The following is an 18,518-nucleotide window of genomic DNA, read 5'->3' as shown; positions in this document are numbered from 1 at the left end:
TACTATAGAGTCCCTGATTCTCATTTGTTTCTTTTTAGGAATCCACTAGCTGACCCAGAGGTTATTTCTCAAGGGCCTAAATGAGTTAAGGCCACTGTTACCAAAAATCCTGTTCCTTCTGTCAGGGACTCTAGGAACCTAGATAGGTGGGGTAAAAAAGTTTATACCTCTGCCACTCTTGCTATTAGGTCTGCTAATTTCCTTTTTCATATGCTTAAGTATCAGCAGCACACCTTGGAGGCTATTAAGTCAAAGATTGCAAGTGTGCCTCTTTTGGCAGAGAGTAAGGATATGCAGGATTTGCTGAATTCTGCCAGTCTGGTCAATAAACATTCATTACATTGTTGTTTTGACATTCTAGAAGTGTCCTGCAGGGCGACAGCTACTGGATCTGTTATTAGAAGGCATGCTTGGCTCAGGGAACAGCCCCTTCCAGAGCCTGTCAAGGCTAAGCTTTTAGATGTACCTTTACACAAGGACAGTCTTTCTGGCAGCAAAGTAGAGGAAGTGCTCAAAAAGGTGGAGGATAAGGCCAAGTCTGTGCAAACAGTTAAAGACTTTCTGCAAGTTCAACCTCTTCGCTTCAGCAGGAATTACCCTTCTAAGAGTTGGATGTTTCCTGATACCAGCAGACAGAACCGTTCTAGGACTAGAGGTTACAAATCTTCTAGGGGGCAGGTGGCTACCCCTCAAAGGTCTAAGCGTTGCCATGCTTCCACTTCTAAGGCAGGAAGTTCTAAGCCTAGATCTCAGTCCAAACATTCTCAGTGACTCTGTCCAACTTCTGCCTGTTCCTGCTTGTCCGGAGTTTCTTTTAGGGGGAAGGTTGGCCATTTTTGAAAATGTCTGGGCCACCATCACAGATGTCAAATGGGTACTCAGAACTGTATCCCTAGGGCACATGTTTTCTTTCCACACCTTTCCGGTGCCCAAAGGATTCCTGGACACTCCTCCAAACCAAAGGGCAGAAGTAGAAAGGCAAATTTTATCTCTGTTACGTCTGGGAGCAATAGAATCAGTTCCTGCTCAGCAGGTAGGCCAGGGCTTCTATTCCAGAATTTTTTTAGTTTCAAAAAAAGAAGGCACCTGGCATCCTATCCAAGATGTATTCATTCTGAACTCTTTCTTGGTAATTCCAAAGTTCAAAATGCTCACTCTGCATCAGTTGCTACCAATGTTATAGGTTCATAGGTTCATACTAAGCTATCTGCTCTAGGGCGTTTATAAGCCTAGCCAGAGTGTGTTTGGCTTTCGCCACCCATTTTAAATTAATTTTGCTATGCCCTTTTTCGAGGTTAGTATACTGCGCCTCTGTCTAACAGTGACACAGAGGTGATACCTGGGGTAAACCTACGATCTCCCATCCACTCATCAGGATTCCTCTTGAAGAGAGTCAGTGAGGGACTCTGCCTAACCTGAACTAGGATTTTATTCCAGAGTGAAGGGAGCCTCTGGGTTATGAATCTGTCCCTCCAGCATGTCCTATTTATTTCAGTGCTGAGGTTCAAGTCTCTCGAGCGCGTGGCTCGATGGGATTTGGATTTTCTGAGGTGCAGCATGTCCATTAATTCCGGGTTGGACATCGCTTTATATGTCAGGCACAGATCACCTCTGAGCAGGCGGTATGCCACTGAGTAGAGCTGGAGTTTCTTTAACCGGGCAGCATATGGCATCTGTTTGAGCCCTTTGATTCTCTTGGCGAGATACTTTTGGGGTCTTTCCAGTTGCTGCAGGTGTCTGGTAAGGTACATCCCAAAAGGGGCATTGTACTCAATTATGGGCCTGATGAGGGATGAGTAAAGAGGCACAATGACCTCCCCTGATCTAGATGTGAATCCCTTCATGATTAGGTGGGCTATATAAAATGTTTTTCTAACCACTTTGGCCATGTGGTTGTCAAATGAGAGATTGCTATCAACTTGGGTCCCTAATTACTTCTTCTGTACTTAATGGATTACCAACTATGTGGTAATTTGTGGGCACTTTATTTTTGCCAAAGGGGATGACTATACACTTTTTGGCGTTTAGCTTGAGGCCATGGCTCTGGCACCAGTTGTCTGTTTCTATGAGGCCCTTTTGGAGGATGCTTGTGTCGGCTGGAGAGTCGATTATGGCGCCCAGTTTGCAGTCATCTGCGAACTTGGTCAGCCACAGTCCTTCCATGTTGGCCTGTACCTCCGAGAAATATATACCGAACAAGAGAGGTCCTAGGACTGAGCCTTGTGGGACGGCACTTGTAACTGGTTTGGAGTCTGACATGGCTCCAGCAATTCTAACCATGTGGGTTCTATCCTTAAGCCAGTTTGCAACCCATCTAGTGACATAGGGGTTTATATTTAAGCTGCTGAGCTTATCTATAATGCCCGAGTGGGGTATTGTATCGAAGGCTTTTGCGAGGTCCAGGTAGGCTGTGTGGACCACCTTCCCCTCGTCAATGACCTTGGTGACTGTTTCAAAGAAATCGACCAGGTTTAAAAGGCAGGATCTGCCCTTAACAAAGCCGAACTGGGTAGGATCCAGTGTCTGTAGGTCACCAATATCTTTATTTATGAGGTCCATGATGATCCTTTCCATAGCTTTGCAGACCAAGCTAGTCAGGCTTATGGGGCGATAGTTTCCAGGATCCGTTGAGGCACCACCTTTGTGAAGAGGGACCACTGTTGCTGTACTCCACTCTTTGGGTACATATCCTGTAGTAAGGCTGAGATTGAACAGTAGTTTTATGTTTGGGTTTAGCTCTTCTTGGAATTCATGTAGGACGCAGCCCGGGACACCGTCTGGTCCCATTGATGCTGTGTTTTTTGCTTTGGAGAGGGCGGCTCTTACTTGAGCATCTGAGATGTCAGGGGGGCAGCACTCTGCTGGGATAGATATTTGCCCTTTTGGTGGGGAGGGGGGGAGAAGTTTGCGCTGAACCTGTCAGCTAGCATGTTGGCAATGTCTGTGGGTTTGGTGTATTTTTTGTCATTTTGGACTAATTCTGAGGATATCTGGGAATTCCCACCCAGGTTACTAACATAACTAAAGAAAGCCTTGTGATTATCCTTAGTGTCCTGTGCAATTTTTCTCTCGAAGCTGGCCTTAGACGATTTTATGAGTGCCCGTAGTTTTTTGCTAATACTGATTAGAGATGCCTTCCCTTTTTGGGATTTTGCTCTATCATGTAGTAGCTTCCTCCTTCTATTGTATAGTTTGTTTATGGCTGGGGTCCACCCGTCTGCCTTTGGAGGATTGGGTCTTAGTTTTATTTGGGATTGCATGATCCATGCATTCCTGAAGGTGTTCATAGAATGCGTTTATAAAGGATTCTGCGGTCTGGGCCGTATTTTCCACAGGCCCGGGGGCTTTGAAGGATTCTACCTCGGTTTTGAGGAGTGTGAAATTTGCTTTAGAGAAGTTTTTCACTGTGGTTTTCTGGGCAGGGGGTGGGGTCGGGATGTGAATATCCAGTGAGATTAGTTTATGGTCTGATCTTACCAGTGAAGGATAGACTTCTGGTCTGGAGCATAAAGTCCTCATGTTGGTGATGATCAGGTCCAGTATGTTTTCCCCTCTTGTGGGAGTGGTAACAAGTTGTTCCATAGCATTTGAGTTTATAAATTCTAGGAACCTTTGGGCTAGGGTGTTGGAGCTAGAGTAATGCTCCCAGTCTATGTTTGGGTAGTTGAAGTCTCCCAATATAATGGTGTTTGGAGAGACCTTGATATTTTCCAGTGTTCTCAGGAAGGCCGAGTGGGGTTCCTGGGTTTGGGAGGGTGGTCTGTAGCAGGCTATAAATGCTTCGTGCTGTGCCACCAACCTGGAGGTGTGGGTATCTTTGATACTCCCCCTCCTTTTATGGTTCAGTCCAAGTTTTGGGGCCGAAAAGCATGGTATGAGGTATAACCTGGTAGTGCTGGGGTGCTCTCGGGAGCCTTGAACCAGGTTTCTGTTACTGCACAGATATCGATGTTCTCCATGCTAAGGAGAGTTTTGAGTGCATGCATCTTGAGGTTTAGACTTCTGGCGTTGAGTAGCATTACTCTTAGTTTCTTATCCCTTGTGATACCTATGGAGGTGGGTTTGTCTTTTGAGCCTTGCCTAAAAAAGGCACTATGTGGGGTAGCAAGAGCCTTTGCCAATATCCGAAAGCCCAGGGGTGACAGGTGCAAGCCGTCCCTAGCGAAGCATCGTGGCTTGTCGAGCATGTCATCCCAGGCTGACAGGCATTGGATCCCCTTTGAATGACACCAATACTTAAGCCAATTGTTGAAATTGATCATCTTGTCTTCATATTGTGGCATCATTCTTGGTGAGGGTAAGATGCTACTCAAGGTCAAGGTCATACCGACCTGGGCTACATGCTCATAGAGCTCCTCTATGTCTCTTTTCATGTAGTCCAGGGAGGTACGTCTCAGGTCATTCACACCAGCATGGACAATGACTGAGTCATATTTGTACTTGCCTTGGAGTGACCTGAGTGCTTGTGTTATGTGGCGGATCCTAGCGCCCAACAGGCAGCTCACCGTGACCTTCTCCTTGTTCAGCCTGGTGAGTGGGACGTCAGTGTGCCTGACGATAGAGTCACCTATTACAAGTGTATCAGGTGTGTTGTTTCGCCTTAAGGGCTGTGACTGTTCGGCACACTGGCTTTGTGAGCTATGTGTTGCACTTGTTTTATTTTGGGGTAGCGGTTGCTTGGGTGTCTGCTTTGGAGGTCTCTGCTGCTTAGGCAGATTTTTATTTAGAGCCTCCGAGTATGTTTTTGTGTGTTTATGTGTTTGGTTTGCTGTCGTGGTAGGTCTATGTGAGACTGGAATTGTAGTGAGTGTGGTTTCCTTCTTCTCCTGACTGGTTACGCCAGTACTGAGTTGAGAGAGCTTAGCCTCCAGTTTGGCTTTATGGTTGCATCTCTCACATGTGTTGGAATTTGTTGGGAGGAGGAGAGGGTTGTCTGTGTACATGAGGCAGTTGTAACATTGCCTTAAGATTCCCAGATTCACCAGCTGGACCGGAGAGGAGATTGACAACTGACCTTTGGACATGCTAGAATAGTATTGGGAATTCCTTTATAATTGAAAAAAGGGCCAATGGGGAACAAGGTACTCAAGGGGAGTTTGTGAGGGTGTAGTGCTTTTAATTTTTTAGTGCTGACTTATATAATTGCTTTAGTGAGCAAGTGCCAGGTAACTTAAATGTAATGTGTTACAGGTAACTTAAATGCAAAAACAACAAACAGTAACTTTATTTCAAGTGAAACAAGGAAATAAGTACAGTAAGCAATGCAGATATCACTAGGGAGCCACAGAAGCGCTGAAAAGCCGCGTTTTAGGTAGAATTAGCTTTTCAGGGAAATAACAAGCAAACAAACAACAAGCATACAAACAAAGCTAGATTCAGCAGGCCTGGATCTAGTCTATGCTACAGCAAACAAAGTGTACCAATTACAGTAAGAAGCAGTTCAAATATGCAGGCACTATAAGCCTTTAACCAGAAATTCCCAGCTCAGAAGGGCAGAGTCCAGCCTCTCCTCCCACAAGAGTGCAGACCACGAACCCTCTTAATGTAAAATAACTGGCCTGAAGCCCAAGTGCTTAAACCAGAACAAATACACTTTTAGAATAACAGACACTGAGCCCTCAATCAGCAGTTCCCAACTTAGAAGGATGTAAGCTACCTGTCCTGCCACCACAGTGCAGGCCACAAATCTTCCTAATGTAAAACAACTGGTCTGAAGCCCAAGTGCTTAATCCAAAATACTTAGAATGATAGCTACAGTTTAATCAAGTTACTACCAAGCAGTAATAAATACAATTGAATACTTTAAAGAATGCCTGGATTAGTGCTCAAGTTATACAAACAAAGCTAGATTCAGCAGGCCTGGATCTAGTCTTTGCTACAGCAAACAAGGTGTACCGATTTCAGTAAGAAGCAGTTCAAATATGCAGGCACTATAAGCCTTTAACCAGAAATTCTCAGCTCAGAAGGGCAGAGTCCAGCTTCTCCTCCCACAAGAGTGCAGACCACAAACCCTCTTAATGTAAAATAACTGGCCTGAAGCCCAAGTGCTTAAACCAGAATTAATACACTTTTAGAATAACAGACACTGAGCCCTCAATCAGCAGTTCCTAACTTAGAAGGATGTAAGCTACCTGTTCTGCCACTACAGTGCAGACCACAAACCTTCCTAATGTAAAACAACTGGTCTGAAGCCCAAGTGCTTAAACTAAAAGGCTTAGAATGAGTTACACCAAGCTGTAATAAATACAATTGAGTACTTTTAAGATGATGCAAAAGCAAAATAAAGTAGGAAGAAACACAAATACAGTAAAAGCAGATAAAATTTTTTTTTTTTTTTTTTTTTTTAGTGGAAAGAGAGAAAGGAGTAGCAGAAACTAAGCTGATTGGCCTTCTCAAATGTTCTCCCTGTACTGGGTAGAATGAGGTAATGACACTAGACTGGGAGGAGGGTCCCAGATCAAATTTACACTAGGGGCGGGCAACTGCAAAGCCACCAACTATAAAAACACTATACCAACAGGGAGGGAGAGTGGGAAACAAACTGAGCTAAAAAACAAAGCTAGATTCAGCAGGCCTGGATCTAGTCTATGCTACAGCAAACAAGGTGTACCAATTTCAGTAAGAAGCAGTTCAAATATGCAGGCACTATAAGCCTTTAACCAGAAATTCTCAGCTCAGAAGGGCAGAGTCCAGCCTCTCCTCCCACAAGAGTGTAGACCACAAACCCTCTTAATGTAAAATAACTGGCCTGAAGCCCAAGTGCTTAAACCAGAATTAATACACTTTTAGAATAACAGACACTGAGCCCTCAATCAGCAGTTCCTAACTTAGAAGGATGTAAGCTACCTGTTCTGCCACTACAGTGCAGACCACAAACCTTCCTAATGTAAAACAACTGGTCTGAAGCCCAAGTGCTTAAACTAAAAGGCTTAGAATGAGTTACACCAAGCAGTAATAAATACAATTGAGTACTTTTAAGATGACGCAAAAGCAAAATAAAGTAGGAAGAAACACAAATACAGTAAAAGCAGATAACATTTTTTTTTTTTTTTTTTTAGTGGAAAGAGAGAAAGGAGTAGCAGAAACTAAGCTGATTGGCCTTCTCAAATGTTCTCCCTGTACTGGGTAGAATGAGGTAATGACACTAGACTGGGAGGAGGGTCCCAGATCAAATTTACACTAGGGGCGGGCAACTGCAAAGCTACCAACTATAAAAACACTATACCAACAGGGAGGGAGAGTGGGAAACAAACTGCAGAAATGTATCTCACAGCTGAAAAGCAGCAGTGAGCCTTTAAATGAAAGTTTTAAACAGCTAAAGGAGCCTCTAGAAAAAAGAGTTTAACTGGAACAAGTTATCAGAAACAAACAACCCAACAGATGCTTAATAACAGTGGACAATTTCCAGTTAATACCTCACACTCAGTGAAACTAGCTAGAAAAATACACAGTACACAAAGTGCTATAAATAACAAAGAAATAAAGAACAAAATAAACAAAAAACAGGATACTTATTGTTATATATTATAGCTCAGAGTTTCCTCAGTGTCCTTCCTTCAATCAGTTCAGTGTGAAAGTGTTAGACAAAGACCACTGGCTGGTAACTTTGGATCTCAAAGAAGCCTGTCTGCATATCCCTATTGGGGAAGGTTGCAGGCAATACCTTTGTTTCAGAGTGGGCAAGCAATGTTGTCAATTCTCTGCACTGCCCTTTGGCTTACCTACTGCTCCCAGAGTTTTCACAAAGTGCCTGGCTCCAGTCATTGCTTTTTGTAGGCAGAAAAAAATTCAGATTTATCCATGCTTGGACGACTGTCTAATTCAAGCAAATTCTCAGGAACAGCTGTTAAAGGATCTGGAATTTGTAAAGAATCTTCTCTCTTCCCTGGGTTACACTCTCAACGAGGAAAAATCAAAAATGGTTCCAACCAAGGAGATAACATTCCTGGAAGCGAGCCTGAACACAGCCGCCCAGATGTTATATCTCACCCAGGAGAAGCAGGCAAGTCTTTCAGTTTACTTCAAGGATTTGGCAAGCCTGTCCCAGCTCCCTGCAAGGAAATACCTGCAGGCTCTGGGATACATGGCCTCTTGCATTCTCATGATTCCATATGCAAGTCTGCATATGAGGAAATTGCAGTGGTACCTCAAGAACATTTGGTGTCAACACACACAGGACCTGGAAATGATAATTCCTCCGCTTTCATGTCTGCAGACAGAGTTACTATGGTGGGCGACAGCCTTCCAACAAAACAAAGGCATGCCTTTTAGCCCACCTCCTGCCATTCAAGTTCTTACCACGGACGCATCGGACTACGCCTGGGGAGCTCACCTGGATGGCAGATGCATACAGGGATGTTGGAATGCCCAGCAGATGCACTTTCCCATGAACTTGAAGGAGTTGATAGCAGTTCAGCAGGCCTTACTAGCTTTCAAGCATCTTCTTTCTCCAGGAACTCTGCTTGTCAGAACAGACAACACCACAGTCATGTGGTATGTCAACAAACAGGGAGGGACTCAGTCTTACCTCCTATGCAGACAGAGCATGATTCTCTGGTCCACAGCAGCATCCTTGAACCTGCATCTCCTAGCTCAGTTTCTTCCAAGGAGACTCAGTGTTTTGGCAGATGAGTTGAGCAGACAGACCCTTTTTCCTCACGAGTGGCAACTGAACAGAGCAGTCTTTTATAGCATCATTCATCCTTGGGGCACTCCTCAGGTGGATCTTTTCTCCTCCCCAGACAACCACCTTCTACCACTTTTTTGCACCAGACAGGCATCACAGCAAGGCCTGGAGAGTGGATGCTCTGTCCTTCCCTTGGACACTACTGTCAGTTTATGCCTTGCCTCCTCTTCGTCTTCTTCCCAGAGTATTATTGAAGATCAGGGATGAAAGACCAAGGACCATTCTCGTACCTCCAGACGGGCCCAGACAGCATTGGTATCCGCTGCTTCGTAGTCTCTCCCAGTTTCCTCCTTGGCGTCTTCCTCTGAAACCAGATCTTTTGGTTCAGGAAGGGGGAAACATTCTACATCCTCATCTTCAGTCTCTCCATTTGGCAGCATCGGTCATTGTATGAATCAGTCCATTTCTTCTTCTCTTTTCCAGCAGGTGGTTGATGTACTTTGGGAGGCCAGGTGGCCTACGCTGGCAAATGGGAAAGATTCTCTCATTGGATGCAGGCTAGAGGAGAATCTTCTTCTCAGCCTACTCTTCCCCTGATCCTGGAATACTTGGCTGATTTGCTTCAAGGTGGTCTTTCTTTTTCCTTTATCAAGATCCATGCTTCAGCCGTTTCTGTTCATTGTTCTTTTGAGCAGCCCATTTTCTCTCATCCCCTGATGAAAATGTTTTTCAGAGGTGCTTGCAACTTAAAACCTCTCAGAAGGGCACCTACTCCAGCCTGGGATCTTAATTTTGTTTTAGAGAAACTTACTCTTCCTCCTTTTGAGCCAGCTGCCACTGCAGATTTAAAGTGTCTCTTTTGGAAAACTGCATTCCTCTTAGCTGTAACTTCAGCAAGGAGAGTTTCGGAGCTGTAAGCTTTGATGGCTGTGGAGCCTTTTGTTATCTTCCATGCAGATCGTGTCTCTCTAAGAACCAATCCCTCTTTTATGCCTAAGGTGGTTTCTAGCCTGACTCTTAATCAGTCCATTACCTTCCTACTTTCTTTCCTAATCCTCGAAATAGAGGTGAAAGGATCCTGCACTCTCTTGATGTGCACAGACAGCTCAGGTTTTACCTGGACAGGACTAAAGACCTTTAGAAATCTCCACAGCTGTTGGTCAGTTTTGCCCCTGGAGCTCAGGGCAAAGCTATCTCTAACCAAACCTTTTCTAAATGGATTTCACATTGTATTACTTTCTGTTATTCCTTTCATGGCAAGGTTCCTCCTCAAGGGGTTAGGACCCACTCCACAAGAGCAGCTTCCACTTCTGCGGTCTTTTTAAGGGGAGTCCCTACTAAAGACATTTTGGAGGCTGCCACATGGTCTTCTGTTCACACTTTCACAAAACATTATAATTTGCCTTTGTTTTCTAGAGCCAGGGCAGGGTTTGCCACTGCTGTTCTGCAGGGTATTCTCTCCAATCCTTGATTCTGTACCTCCTCCCTTTTCTCTGGGCTTTGGTAGTCAACCCATTGGTTAGGACTGCAACAGTGAAACACGATGTACATAGTACAGTTGTGTACACTTACCATAAATGTAGATGTTAGAGTGTATTCACTGTTGCAGTCTTGGTTTCCCTCCCTCCTTCACCCTTTTTTGGTCCTGTCCTGCTCTCCTTTCCTAAGGTACAGGCTGCATGTGGTTTACTTTACCAGAGTTACTTGTTTTTGGTTTAAGCCTTGTTTTCTTGGGGCACCTGACTGTTATGGCAAGAAAGACTGAGGAAGTGACGTCGGCTGCCTCCTTTTGTATCGGACGTTCTGACGTCCTTTTACAACAGACGACAGCCAATTTCATATTTACTTACCTTTGGTATTCTGGCTAATCGAGGGCTACCGGGAGCCCAATAAACCATTGGTTAGGACTGCAACAGTGAATACACTCGAACATCTACATTTATGGTAAGTGTACACAACTGTACTATTCCGAGTGTTTCTGTATCTAGACGACTGGCTCCTAAACTCCACCACCAAGCATCTACTAATAAAAGCAAGAGACACCGCATTACAGCTCTGCTCTCACCTAGGAAAAACGGTAAATTACAAAAAATCTGCCTTGTTGCCATCGTAGTGTGTCGTTTTTATAGGATTGGATCTAGATACAACAAAAATGAGGGCAAAACTTCCCCCCGAAAGAATGGCTACTGTTCACTCAGTGGTCCTTGCAAGAAATACCCATGTCCCTCCAAATTTTGATAACAGAATCTTGCAGGAAAGACCTTCGCTGGTGGCTTCACTCCACACATGTGACATTAGGCCGACCCTTTGTTCTTCGACACCCATTAGCCACAGTAACCACGGATGCTTCTCAGATAGGGTTGGGGGAGCGCCATTATCTGGGAAGGACAGTCCAAGGCACTTGGCAGGATCAGGAGGCCCATTTGCACATCAATGTCCTAGAGATGAGAGCAGTGCTTTTAGTGTTGGAAGCATTTCAGGACTCTCTTCCGCTGGGAACTATTGCAGTACAGACAGAAAACATGTCAGTTGTTTGGTACATAAACAAACAAGGAGGAACCAGGTCCTATCCCCCTTTGTCGAGAGGCCCTGAGAGTATGGCAGTGGGCGACCTCCTCCCACCGCTTTCTGATAGTAACACACATCCTGGGGAAATCCAACATGATAGCAGACAAACTCACCAGAGCAATCCTGATGCCTCAAGAGTGGTCCCTAAAACAAGAAGTGGCAGAGATGAATTTCCACAAATGGGGCCAGCCATGCTGCAACCTTTTTGCCATGTCCATGAATGCCAAATGCAGCAACTATTTTGCCCTAATCCCCCTTCAGGGGGTGTCACCAAGGGATGCACTTGTACACGATTGGCCCTCGGGTCACCTCTATGCCTTCCCTCCCGTTCCGATGATACCCAACGTTCTTCAGAAAGCCAGATCATTGTTGTCGCACCATACTTGCCTCATAAAATCCGGTTCCCCTTCCTTTGGCCTCCTGTCCAGGAGGAGCCGTGGATTTTGGGGGTCTATATTAAATAACCGAAGAGGTATTTCAGTGAACACCTCTTTGCCGACACATAAACAGCGAACGCACAAAACAGCGAATGGTGACATCAGCGATTTCTTTTCCTGAGAAAGAAATTGCTTGTCTAAAAAAAAAAAAACATTAAAAACATAAAGTGGGGGACTTCGCCCCCCCACACCCCCCCAGTGTGGATTTTGGGGGTCTATATTAAATAACCGAAGAGGTGTTTCAGTGAACACCTCTTTGCCGACACATAAACAGCGAATGCACAAAGCAGCGAACGGTGACATCAGCGATTTCTTTCCCTGAGAAAGAAATCGCTTGTCTAAAAAAAAAAACATTAAAAACATAAAGTGGGGGACTTCGCCCCCCCCCACACCCCCCATTGTGGGGGGCTGTGACCCCACACCCCCCTAACTAAATATACCAACTCTGACATCACACTACAGTGGGGAAAAGGGGAAAGTTACAGGGATTGCCAAGCGATTTCTTTCCCAGGCTAAGAAATCACTGTTCTGAATGATTGCGCTTTAGTGTGTTCGTTCATTATGTCTCAGCAAAGAGGTGTTCGCTAAAACACCTTTTTGGTTATTTAATATAGACCCGGATTCTGGACCCATTTCCGGACCTTCTGGCTCATCCGTCAGGGATAACCCTCAAACTGACAGCTTGGATGCTCCGCTTCCAAACATATCCAGGCTCCCTAACCTTTCCCCGTCAGTGAAAAATATCTTGATCGCGTCTCATAAGGCTTCAACGAGGAAATTATACATGAGCAAATGGAAAATATTTTCTTCCTGGGCCTTAAATAATCACATTGATCCCTTTTCTGCTCTTATAGCTTCCATTCTTGAATTCTTGACAAAGCAATTTAATGAAGGTGCAGCTGCAGCTACTATTTGAGTTCAGTTAGCAAGATCTAATTTTAATAAGTAATCAGGGCTAAATCTGATGTCCCATAGACTATGCGGAACTTTTCATAAGGACACTATTTTATTAAGACCACCCATTAAAGCCCCTTCAGCACCATGGGACCTAAACTTTGTCTTGTCCCGTTTGATTCTTCCCCCTTTTGAACCTGCATCGTCTTGTGATCTAAATTTTTGACATGGAAGACAATTGTCTTGATAGCCATCACTTTTGTTAGATGAGTTTCAGAGCTACAGGCATTATCTATAAAGCCCCCTACATGCTTTTCCACAAAGACAGGGTATCCCTTCGAACTAACCCATCTTTTCTACCCAGAGTTTGCTCAGAATCTAATTTGAACCAATCCATAGAACTAAAAGTCTTTTTCCCCATCTATGGCAGCAAGGCAGAATATTTGCTACACCACCTAGATGTACATAAACAATTACGTTTCTACCTACGTAGGACAAAGGACTTCAGAAAATCTGACCAATTATTTGTATCATTTTCACATACTAAGAAAGGTGCTCCTGTATCTAAAGTCACACTGCAATGGCTGTCGAATTGTATTACTTTACCTACAAATCTCAGAACAAACACCTCGCCTATAAAGTCAAAGGCCATTCTACAAGAGCCATAGCAACTTCTTCTGCCTTTCAAACTAGACTACCAATCAACACTATTTGTGCTGGAGCAAAATGGGCTAGGTCACATACATTTGTCACTCGTTACAAAGTGGATTTGACCTCCAGGAACAGGGCCTCCTTTGGGTCCACTGTTCTGAAGAATATTCTCCCGTGAGACACCCAAGAAATATGATGCTAGGGCCGCTGTCCCAACCAGTGAAGAATGAAGACGAGATAGGATAACATCACATAAAGAAGTTATGTACTCACTATAACGTTCCATGAGTGTTGTCCATCTCACCTTCATTCTTACTTCCCACCCTCCTTTCCCCCAGCCTTTGGCTTCTGGTGGACAGAGCGGTCACAATTGGAAACAAATGTTCTCCAACCTTCTTCATTGCTTTATAAGTTTTTGGATAGTTTTATTATTACCTATTGTAATATCAGCAAACAAGATCTGGGGAGCTTTCCTAGAGCATGATGGGATAGGGATACAGCCATGAGCTAGTGGAAGACCTCGAGCTTTTGTACAAGGCCGAGTCGGAAACAAGGATTGGTTCCAAACCCAACCGGTGAAGAATGAAAGAGAGAGGGACAACACACATGGAATGTTATGGTGAGTAAATAATTTCTTTTTCTCTGAACATAAGTTGGGGTGAGCCTACTTAAAAAAAATTTTATGAGTCCTTAGGTAAATGGGATTTACTGTCAAAAAAGTTTCAGTTTTTTATTAATGAAAGTAGCTATAGGGTATGTTTTTGAGGCCTTTGCTTACTTAAACAATTGGCCTATATTTCAAGGGGTCTACCCCTTGTGTGTCTTTTGATATCCCAAAGAATGTTGAAATCAAGTTTTTTATCATTAAATTCTTCCTCATTAATGCTCCCTCTAATAGTAATTCCCCAAGGTGTAATTCAGTCTTACGATGTGCTATATAAACTTCATTTTGAGAGGAAGTGACATCGATATTAATGCCATATAGTAATTCCAACATAGCTCCTGATTATTGGACAGAATCTACTATCACATTTTCTCACCTTTTGTACGGGGGCATAACATGTATAATTCTGTCATGCTTAAAAAAACTAAGAATTTCTCTGTCATTTTTATTAAGATTCCATTTTTATGTGCTCATGTTTCTTGTTTAATATGTAGTAATTCTTGTTACAGGCTTTCTTGAACAGCTGGATGGATGGGTGCATTTGTGGGTTAAATGTACTTTTTTTCTTACAGATAAATGACTGTTTCTATAAAACCAGTGCTGAAAAAAGAGCATCAAAACTATAGTGCTAGGGAATCTTTTAACTTTTCAAGTTCATAAAATGTTTTTGATTGGAAATGCTGGTGAAAGTTAGTAATTTTTAAAATGGTTTTAAGGGGTAATTCATAGTTTGGTTTTGTTAATATCGTGTTGTGTTTTTATTTGAAGAGTTGCTTCATGACTTGTTTTATTGTACTTACAAAGGAGCATTCTGTCCCTTTAAGAGAACTGGCTAATCACTTGGGGTTGACTTATTGTTAATTGAAGTTAATATTTAAGCACAGTTTGTATGGAACATTTTTATTCTAATGAAGTCCTAGAAGAAAAGGCCAAAAGAGCTTAATCAATAAAAGTTTTTGGATTTACTGGTCTTTTCTATTTGCCACACCCTGCCTTGCTACCATTGTTTTTTTTGGTTTCTTACAAATAGATTGAGTTAAGCTTTTTATGCCTCTAGTGGTCCTTGGCTGACACTATTTATGCAGTTTGCATTACACTGGGTAATCCTTTTTTCGAGCCGTTCACAATCGAGGATTGGTATAGGTGAATGGTACAGCATGACTGCTGTACCATTCATAACGAATGGATTGTCAACGTTGACATCCAGCCAGACTACCAAAGTTTTAACTTCCCAGGATTGTACATCCAATGTGTAACCTCATCTCATAAGTGCAGGGATATATAGGTGCAAGTAAAAGTGTAATTCCTCAGACTGACTATCCACCAGCCCAAACGCAGGTCATATACCCATTGGACTGTTTGTCATTTGATCACTGGTATCAATGCTACTAGAAAACAGATAAATATCCCATTGAGGAATGGTCCTTTGCTTTTCTAAAGTGCTTTTGCTTACCACTATTAGATGCCAGCTAGGAGGGGCAAGTGTTAGTGCGGTAGGCAAGTTCCATACAAAGACTTGCATACCTAGTATCTTTTCTACTTAGGAGTAGAACATGACTACAGGTCCTGTTAAATTTTACACTCATTTGTACCTAAGATGTTGCAATCCTGTTTGTCCTTGCTTGATACATTTTTGGATACCCAATGTCTTAAATGCTTGGCCCACTCCAAAATGGTGGATTCCATTTCCCCAGACGTACTGCTACTGCTTAAGAAGAAGTTTTAAAGACCAAGGACATGAAATTGTTTGACTCATTCTGAGTCTGATGTTCCTGCTGAGGTTTCAGAACCCTCTGTATGTCTGGTTCCTTTTCAGATGACCTCTGCTGGAATACCGTTGGAGGCCAGTATGTCATCAGAGGCTGTTATGACTGAGGAACCTGCTGATAAAGCTGAGCCATGTATAATTATTTTGGAATGTCTAGAGAGCATTCCACAGATGGTAGTTAGGGAGGAGATCCCGAGTAACATTTTGAGACACGTCAGTAATCTGACCCACCATGTTTGGTTTAGGCAGACATCATGCCCAAGAAAAAACACCAGAAAACTAAACATGCAATTTCTTCCCATCCTCCTCCTTCTAGAGAGAAGGCAGGAATAGATTTTTCAGACGTCCTGTACAATGCCATTATGGCCCTGAAATCACCATCCTTTTCTTCCCAGCTCCCACCCAGCATCCCTCAAAAGGTTGCTACGGAATCATCTCCTTCTGAAGGTAAGGAAGCTTCGGATTCAGATCATTCCTTGGCATACTCATCTCAGATTGACTCCCCTGACCATCTCCATTCAGAGGATGAAGATTCCCTTTCTCTTGACACTCCTGTGGAAGAATCTTCTTTCAGAGAGCCAGTATTAAACACGATGAGACATTTTGAGTGGAAGACTAGACAGATTGCAGAGGTTCAGAAAAGGTACTACAACCTCTTGTAAATGGGTACTCCTGCCTCTTTCTCAGTTCCCCTGTTTTGGAGCCTTCTTGGATGCCTTTCAGAACATCTCTGCTGCCCCAACTAGCAGCCTTCTGCACCCAAAAGGACAAACAGATTTTATAAAGTCCCTGACGGCCTTAAATCTTTGTTTAAAAATCCTATGTCAGACCCCTCTGCAGTATTACTCCCTCGCTCTCTTCTGATAAACCTTTTAAACTACTACCTAATGCTAGTGCCCTTCCTTCAGAAAAGGTTGGTAGAGCTGTGGATAGGTGGATAAAAAAAGTTTATACCTCCTGTACTTTGACATTCAAGGCTGTAAATTACCAACCCCAAATGACTGGGCATTTGGTGTTTGTTCTCAAATTCCTTAACCAAGGTAATGGTGGACCCAGAAGGGACTGATTCTAAACAATATATTGTCTTTACTTAGGCTACAGAAATAGCCAGACACAGCATTAAATGTAGTTATGATCATAAGAAGTTACTAAGCTATTGGCCCTGAGGCCCTTACAAGCCTAGCCAAGAATTTAGCCCATGTTTTAACAAGTCATCACCCTATGCCACTGTCCAGCAGGGAGACAGGTGGAATCCCAGGGGTGTATTTTGTGTTACCCATCCAGTTATCCGGGTTGCGCTTAACAAGGGTTAACAAGGGACTTGGAGAGGGAGTCTGTTCCACAAAAGGGGGAGTCTCTGGGACACAAATCTGTCCACCAACAAGTTCTATTGATGTCACAGACCAGGTTGAGGTTGCGTGTGCAGGTTACTTGAGTGGAGCTTGACTTGCAGATATGCAGCAGCAGCAGTTCCATCAGGGCAGGGTCTGAGATTGCTTTGTATGCCAGACAGAGGTCACCTCTGAGAAGTCTGTAGGAGACTGAGTAGCAGGACAGGGCCTTTAGCCTATCTGTGTAGGGTAGATGTTTGAGGCCCTGGATTCTCCTGGTGGAACCTCTGTGGCCTCTCCAGCTGCTGCATGTGCTTTGTGAGTTACGTGCCGAAAGGGGCATTGTACTCAATAATGGGCCTTATAAGGGAAGAATACAAGGATGTTATGACCTCGTTGTCCCTGGATGAGATACCGTTACTAATGAGGTGAGCCATGTAGAAAGCTGTCCATACAATGGAGACAATATGGCGGTCAAAAGTCAGTTTGCTATCAACCTGGATGCCCAAGTCCCTCACGACTGATTGTGTGTGTAGGACCTTATTATCAATGTGACAATTTGTGGGGATGTCACTCTCCCCAAAGGGGATGATGGTGCAGTTTTTGGCATTCAGTTTTAAGCAATGTTTCTGGCATGAGTCATTTGTTTGGTGACACCCTCTTGGAGGATGTCCACATCACTAGGGGAATTGATGACGGCACCCAGCTTGCAGTCATCTGCAAACTTGGTCAGCCATAGCCCACTGGTTTTGGCCTGAACCTTAGAAAAGTATATCCCAAACAGCAGAGACCCCAAGAACGATCCCTGAGGTACACCACTTGTTATGGGTCTACTGCTTGAGGTGGCTTCCCCTAATTTGACTAGGTGGGTTCTGTCAGTGAGTTACTTTGCTACCCATCTGGTAACATATAGATTGATGCCTAGTTGAGAGAGTTTATCTATTATACCCGAGTGGGGAATAGTATCAAAGGCTTTGGCCAGGTCAAGGTAGGTGGTGTACACCATCTTCGCCTCAGCAGTGGCCTTGGTGACAGTCTCGAAGAAGTTGAAAGTCAACCAAATTTAACAGGCATGACCTCCCCTTGACAAAATCAAACTGTGTGGGATTGAGTGTCTGGAGGTTGCCAATGTCCTTGTTAATGCGGTCCATGATAATCCACTCCATTGCCTTACAGATCAGGCTAGCTAGGCTGATGGTCTGTAATTTCATGGATCGGTAGACATTCCACCTTTGTGCAAAGGGATGAGAGTGCCTGTCCTCCACTCGGCTGGGACAAAGCCAGTACTCAGGCTTTGGTTGAATAGGGTACCTAATGGTACTTCAAGTTCCTGCCTGAGTTCATGTAGGATGCAGCCTGGGATGTTATCTGGCCCCATGGAGGCTGTATTTATTTGCCATTGAGAGGGCTGTGATGACTTGCTCCCTAGAGATAAGGGGAGGGGGCAGGCACTGGGGATGTTCTGTTTTACTGATGGGGTGACAGAGAGGTGAAGTTTTCACTGAACCTGTCTGCCAGCAGGTTGGCTATATTTACAGCATTTGTGTATGTGGTGTCCTTGACCACATGTTCTGAGCAG

General features: G+C 43.9%; 1 protein-coding gene across 1 annotated transcript in view; it reads left to right on the top strand.

The window, feature by feature from the left end:
* The window catches only part of UNC80 (unc-80 homolog, NALCN channel complex subunit), a 5,631,640-nt gene that overhangs the window by 2,921,228 nt on the left and 2,691,894 nt on the right, over positions 1 to 18,518 (top strand). The window lies entirely within an intron of this gene.

This window comes from Protopterus annectens, chromosome 2.part0 (assembly GCF_019279795.1).
Source record: "Protopterus annectens isolate FY-2018-M chromosome 2.part0, PAN1.0, whole genome shotgun sequence".
Classification (NCBI taxonomy): domain Eukaryota; kingdom Metazoa; phylum Chordata; order Ceratodontiformes; family Protopteridae; genus Protopterus; species Protopterus annectens.
Note: the sequence above shows the minus strand (reverse complement) of the source record. Positions and strands in the feature narration are given on the sequence as shown.